This window comes from Arachis ipaensis, chromosome B05 (assembly GCF_000816755.2).
Source record: "Arachis ipaensis cultivar K30076 chromosome B05, Araip1.1, whole genome shotgun sequence".
NCBI classification, from domain to species: domain Eukaryota; kingdom Viridiplantae; phylum Streptophyta; class Magnoliopsida; order Fabales; family Fabaceae; genus Arachis; species Arachis ipaensis.
Window position 1 is genome coordinate 11,008,996 of NC_029789.2, and position 7,792 is coordinate 11,016,787.

Consider the following 7,792-nt stretch of genomic DNA (forward strand, 5'->3'; position numbering starts at 1 on the left):
CAGTGATCAATAAGGAGCTTCCCTCTGAGGAACCAAAGGACTCTGAGGCTCATCTAGAGACCATAGAGATTCCATTGAACCTCCTTATGCCATTTATGAGCTCTGATGAGTATTCCTCTTCTGAAGAGACTGAGGATGTTACTGAAGAGCAAGCTGCCAAGTTTCTTGGTGCAATCATGAAGCTAAATGCCAAACTATTTGGTATTGAGACTTGGGAAAATGAACCTCCCTTGTTCACCAATGAACTAAGTGATCTGGATCAACTGACATTACCTCAGAAGAGACAGGATCCTGGAAAGTTCATAATACCTTGTACTATAGGCACCATGATCTTTAAGGCTCTGTGTGACCTTGGTTTAGGGATAAACCTCATGCCCCTCTCTGTAATAGAGAAACTGGGAATCTATGGGGTACAAGCTGCCAAAATCTCATTAGAGATGGCAGACAATTCAAGAAAACAGGCTTATGGACAAGTAGAGGACGTGTTAGTAAAGGTTGAAGGCCTTTACATCCCTGCTGATTTCATAGTCCTAGATACTGGAAAGGAAGAGGATGAATCCATCATCCTAGGAAGACCTTTCCTAGCCACAGCAAGAGCTGTGATTGATGTGGACAGAGGAGAATTGATCCTTCAACTAAATGAGGACAACCTTGTGTTTACAACTCAAGGATCTCACTCTGCATCCATGGAGAGGAAGCAGAAAAAGCTTCTCTCAAAGCAGAGTCAACCAAAGCCCCCACAGTCAAACTCTAAGTTTGGTGTTGGGAGGCCACAAGCAAACTCTAAGTTTGGTGTCAAACCCCCATATCCAAACTCTAAGTTTGGTGTTGGGAGGTCTCAACAAAGCTCTGCACATCTGTGAGGCTCCATGAGAGCCCACTGTCAAGCTATTGACATTAAAGAAGCGCTTATTGGGAGGCAACCCAATTTTTATTTATCTAACTATATTTTTCTTAGTTATATGTCTTTATAGGTTCATGATTATGTGGAGTCACAAAATAAATATAAAAATTGAAAACGGAATCAAAAACAACAGAAGAAAAATCACACCCTGGAGGAAGACCTTACTGGCGTTTAAACGCCAGTAAGAAGCATGTTTTGGGCGTTCAACGCCAGAACAGAGCATGGTTCTGGCGCTGAACGCCAGAAATGGGCAGCATCTGGGCGTTTGAACGCCAGAAATGCACCCTGGAGGAAAGCTGGCGCTGAACGCCTAGCACAAGCATGGTTCTGGTGTTCAACGCCAGAAATAGGCTACAAATGGGCGTTCAACGCCCAGAACAAGCACCAATCTGGCGCTGAACGCCCAGAGTTGTGTGCAAAGGCATTTTACATGCCTAATTTGGTGCAAGGTTGTAAATCCTTAAGCACCTCATGATCTGTGGACCCCACAGGATCACCACAGGATCTGTGGACCCCACAGGATCCCCACCTACCTCCACTCACTTCTTCTCACCCATCTTTCACACAATCCCAAAAACACTCTTCCCCAAAACCCTTCACCAATCACCTCAATCTCTCTTCCCCATCACCTCTTCACCACTCACATCCATCCACTCTTCCCCATAAACCTACCTCATAAACTCCACCTACCTTCAAAATTCAAAATCAATTTCCCACCCAAACCCACCCTATATGGCCGAAACTTAACCACCCTCCCTCCCCTATATAAAGCCTTCCATTCTTCCTCATTTTCACACAACACAACCCTCTCTTCTCTTCTTGGCCGAAACACAACCCCTTCTCCCTCTCCTCCATTTCTTCTTCTTCATCTATTCTTTCTTCTATTGCTCGAGGGCGAGCAAAATTTTAAGTTTGGTGTGATAAAAGCATAAGCTTTTTGTTTTTCCATTACCATTGATGGCACCTAAGACCGGAGAATCCTCTAGAAAAGGGAAAGGGAAGACAAAAGCTTCCACCTCTTCCACCTGGGAGATGGAAAGATTCATCTCCAAAGCTCATCAAGGAGTTTGTATGTTTTTCTGTGATTTCATGTATTTTCTGGCTGAAATTGAGGGACTTGAGCAAAAATCAGATTCAGAGGTTGAGAATGGACTGCTGATGCTGTTGGATTCTGACCTCCCTGCACTCAAAATGGATTTTCTGGAGCTACAGAAATCAAAATGGCGCGCTTCAAATTACGTTGGAAAGTAGACATCCAGCGCTTTCTAGCAATGTATAATAGTCCATACTTTGGCCGAGTTTAGACGACATAAAAGGGCGTTGAACGCCAGTTCTACGCTGCTGTCTGGAGTTAAACGCCAGAAACAAGTCACAAACCAGAGTTGAACGCCAGAAATACGTTACAACCTGGCTTTCAACTCCAGAAAGAGCCTCTGCACGTGTAACATTCAAGCTCAGCCCAAGCACACACCAAGTGGGCCCCGGAAGTAGATTTATGCATCAATTACTTACTTTTGTAAACCCTAGTAGCTAGTTTATTATAAATAGGATCTTTTACTATTGTATTAGATATCTTTGATCAATTGTATGCGATCTTTTGATCATTTTTAGATCTCTAGACTCCCATGGGAGGCTGGCCACTCAGCCATGCTTACCCTCTATTATCACTTATGTATTTTCATACGGTAGAGTTTCTACACTCCATAGATTAAGGTGTGGAGCTCTGCTGTTCCTCAAAGATTAATGCAAAGTACTACTATTTTCTATTCAATTCATCTTATTTCACTTCTAAGATATTCATTCGTACTTCAACCTGAATGTGATGAACGTGACAATCATCATCATTCCCTATGAACGCGTGCTTGACAACCACTTTCGTTCTACCTTCGACTGAATGAGTATCTCTTAGATTTCTTAATCAGAATCTTCGTGGTGTAACCTAGAATGATGGCGGCATTCAAGAGAATCCGGAAAGTCTAAACCTTGTCTGTGGTATTCCGAGTAGGATTCAATGATTGAATGACTGTGACGAGCTTCAAACTCGCGAGTGCTGGGCGTAGTGACAGACGCAAAAGGAGGGTGAATCCTATTCCAGAATGATCGGGAACCTCAGATGATTAGCCGTGCCGTGACAGGGCATCTTGGACCATTTTCACAAGAGGAGGGGATGTAGCCACTGACAACGGTGATGCCCTTGCATAAAGCCAGCCATAGAAAGGAGTAAGACTGATTGGATGAAGACAGCAAAAAAGCAGAGGTTCAGAGGAACGATTGCATCTCCATACGCTTATCTGAAATTCTCACCAATGATTTACATAAGTATTTCTATCCTTCTTTTATTACTTATTTTCAAAAACCCCATAACTATTTTATATCTGCCTGACTGAGATTTACAAGGTGACCATAGCTTGCTTCATACCAACAATCTCCGTGGGATTCGACCCTTACTCACGTAAGGTATTACTTGGACGACCCAGTGCACTTGCTGGTTAGTTATGCGAAGTTGTGAAGATATGTTTAGACCATGGTTCTGTGCATCCGTTTTTGGTGCCATCGCCAGGGAATCAATTTCGAACAATAATTCACAACCTGAGTAACAATTTCGCATACCAACCATATAAAGATCTTTGCAATTTAACTGAGTATAACCCCTATGAATATTCATTAAATGGTTTAGATATCTTTAATCCTTCAGGGACTTTCATATAGATATCACGATCTAATGATCCGTATAAATAGGCTGTTACCACATCCATTAAATGCATATGAAGTTTATGGTATGCAAATAAACTGACCAAATAACGTAATGTTATCGCATCCACTACAAGGGAATAGGTTTCTTCATAATCTAGCCGGGCCTTTGTGAAAAATCTTGTGCCACAAGCCGAGCTTTGTAGCGTACAACTTCATTTTTCTCATTTCGTTTTCTCACAAATACCCATCAGTATCCAACAGGTTTTACATCTTCTGGTGTATGGACTACAGGTCCAAAGACTTCACATTTTGCAAGTAAGTCTAACTCAGCCTTCATGGCTTCTTTCCATTTTGACCAATCATTTCTTTATCGACATTCTTCGACTGATCTTGGCTCAAGATCCTTACTTTCATGCATAATATTTAATGCCAAATTATATGCAAATATTTCATTGACAATTGTCTTATTTCGATCCCATTTCTCTCTTGTAAAGACATAATTTATCGAGATATCATCATTTTCATAATTTTTAGGTACCTGAACGTCTTCTGGCATTAAAACTACATCAGAGTTTTGGACAATTGTAGGTGTCTCTACTATGTCTTTTTCAATAGGAATAGTATTTACCTCTCTTCTTTTTCGAAGATTTTTGTCTTTGTAACCGACAGGCCTGCCACGCTTCTGGCGTGAATTTGCTTCGGTGGCAATTTATCCGACTGGAACATCAACTTGAATCAGAGCATTTTCAGCCGGTATATAGGATTTAGTAATCCTTTTCGTATCAGAAAATGCGTCAGACGATTCATTTGCTATTTTTTGCAAATGTATAATCTTTTGAACTTCTAGTTCACATTGCCCTGATCGAGGATCTAAATGCATCAAGGATAAGGATGGCAATTTTCCCTGGCGGGGCGGGTATCTGCGGGGATTTACCTGCCGGGGAGCAGATATGGAGAGTATTTTTTCCCCATGGGGGGCGGGGACGGGTACCTGTCTATTAAATGGAGCGGGGACAGGGGAAGAGGTACCCGCCCCGCGGGTACCTGTATAAGACCCACAAATATAAAATTACATAAATGCCCATATATATATATATGTTAAAGTTAATAACCCTAATGTTACCCTAGCAGCCTCACACTCACGCCCTCACTTCAGATTCACTCTCAGGCTCTCTCCTTCACCCAGCACCAGCAGCCTCACTTTGACCTAGCCACCTCCTTCTTCCTCTGCCTCCAGCTGCTGCTTCTCTTCTCTAACAACAGCGTCGCCACCGTCTTCCTTCTACATCGTCACCTCGCCAGCCACTCCAAGGTTCTCCACTACTTACAAGTCTCACCGTTGGTCACTGCCTCCCTCCCTCATTCACATCGCAAATCACCGCCGCCTCATCATCGCCGCCTCCTGCTCCTTGCTCGTTCATCATCATTGCAGCCTACTAATCGGTCTTCCTCATCTCTGCCTCCTCAAGCAGAATCGTCACCGCCACCAGCACAATCGTCACCGCCACCAGCACAATCGTCGTCGCCTCCAACAGCCTCTTCGCCGCTCATCGTCGCTGTCTCCCGAAGCCTCGTCGTCGCCGCATCAATAAGCCCCTTTCTCTTTGATTAGTTTCTTTCAAGTTTTTTGTTTCAACATTTGGGGTTTAGGGTTTGTTCAACGTTTCAAATTGTTTATCTTCTGTGTTTATATCTTTATTTCTGCAATTGTTGTTGAATTTTAATTTGAGAATTCATGATTTGTTCAATTGCTAATTTTCTGTAATTGAAATTGTTTGAAATTGTTAATCTTCTGAATTTTATTTCTGTTTGGACAATTGTTGTTAAATTTTTATTTGGAAATTTAGGATTTGTTCAATTGTTAACGTTCTGTGCTTGAAATTGTTAAGGTTCTGTGTTTGAGATTGTTAATTTGTAAAATCCGCGGATATCCGTGGATATCCAGGTCCCCGGCGGATACGGGGTCCCCGTCACCCGTGGCGGAGACGGGGCAGGGACGGGGGGCAGATTGTGGTGACGGGGGCGGGGGGCATGTCCCCGCCCCCATGGGGACCCGTTGCCATCCCTAATCAAGGATGATGCATTCCAATTAAGTTCCTTTTCAGGAAGCTTATTCTCTCCCCTTAATGTTAGAAATTTTGATTCATCAAAATGACAATCTGCAAACCGGGCTTTAAATACATCTCCACTTCTCCAGTTTGTATCTCAAGATACCTCACTATAGAGAGAGAATCATATCCAATATATATCCTAAATTTTCTTTGGGGTCCCATTTTGGTGCGAGAAGGTGGTGCAATGAAAACATATATCGCACACCCAAATATTCTTAAATGGGAAACATTTGACTGCTGGCCAGAAGCTAATTGCATAGGAGAGAACTGATGGTAACTCGTTGGCCTCAAATGAATAAGTGTTGCAGCATGTAAAATAGCATGCCCCCAATCCGAAGTTGGGAGATTTGTTCTCATAAATAAAGGTCTAGCAATTAATTGGAGGCATTTAATAAGTGATTCTGCTAACCCATTTTGTGTGTGAACATAAGCTACTAGATGTTCAACATTTATTCCATTAGCCATACAATAAGCATCAAAAGCTTGGGAAGTAAATTCACCAGTATTATCAAGACGAATTGCTTTGATTGGATTTTCTGGAAACTGTGCTTTTAATCGAATAATTTGAGCAAGTAATCTCGCAAACGTCAGGTTGCGAGAAGACAATAAGCACACATGTGACCATCTCGAAGATGCGTCTATTAGGACCATAAAATATCTAAAAGATCCACATGGTGGATGAATAGGTCCATATATATCGCCTTGAATCCTTTCTAGGAATTCCGGGGACTCAAATCTAATCTTTACTGGTGATGGCCTTAAAATTAACTTTCTCTGAGAACATGCAGCACAACGAAATTCACTAGATTTAAGAATCTTCTGGTTCTTTAGTGAATGTCCATGGGAGTTTTCAATAATTCTCCACATCATGGTTGTTCCCGAATGACCCAATCGGTCGTGCCAAATTATGAATTCATTTGCGCTGGTAAACTTCTGGTTTACAATGGCATGTGATTTAATTGCACTAATTATAGTATAATACAACCCAGATGAAAGTGGGTAAGTTTTCTAATATAACCTTTTTATTTGAATCATGGGTTGTGATATACAAATACTCATGATTTCCCTCATTCATTGTTTCAATATGATATCTATTTCGGCGAATATCTTTGAAACTCAACAAGTTCCTCAGAGACTTGGTAGATAATAGTGCATTATTTATTATGAATTTTGTTTCTCCAGGAAACAAAATTATAGCTCTTCCGGAGCTACCATTACATAAAAAAAATTCAAAAATAAATTCAAAAAATAGGTATTCAACTAGTGCTATATTTTTTGTAATCAACTCAAAAACCATTATCTCAAAAAGATTATCATATACTTAAAAATGTTTCATCAACTTTGAAAAACAAACAAAAAATTTAACTCGTTACCTATTTTGGCATATCAACTTCAGGCAGCGAGGCGCGGCCCGGCGAGGGAACGCAACGAAACCCACGAACGAATAACGTGGAGCAGAGCAGAGCAGACGGACGAATAGTACAGAGCAGACCAGAAGCGACGGAAGACCACCACCCGACGTACGCTTACATCTCCATGGACAATGACGCAGATGGACGATGACACCAACGAACGGAGGAGAAACGCCAAGAAGATGGAGTGCGTATTTGGCTTGGTGGGTAACGGGTTCACGATCGTGGTGGCGGACATGTCGGCGGTTCACAGCGTCCTTGTGCACAAGTCCAACGAAGACAAAGAAAGTTAGGGCTGGCAATGGATCTCTCATTTTGGGAACCAAGGGTTGTTTTGGTATTTTAAAAAATAAAGGTGTGTTTAATTAGTTATTCTAAACTAATTATGAGAATATTCGATTTTTAACAGAATATTCTGTCATCTCAAATGGTTTTGTCATGAAAGAGACTAAATTGAAAAAAATTTAACATCTAGGGACCCAATTGAAAAGAAAAAAGTATAGGGACCTAATTAAAAATTCGGTGAAACTATAGGGATCTGCACAGTAATTAAACCTTATCCTTAAAGACAAAATGGGAGTATATGCCGAGTAGTCTATCACGTTCCTATTCAAAACAAGCAACAACCAATCCGAGTATGATGCCTTTTAGCCGGTCTACAGCTGGCCAAA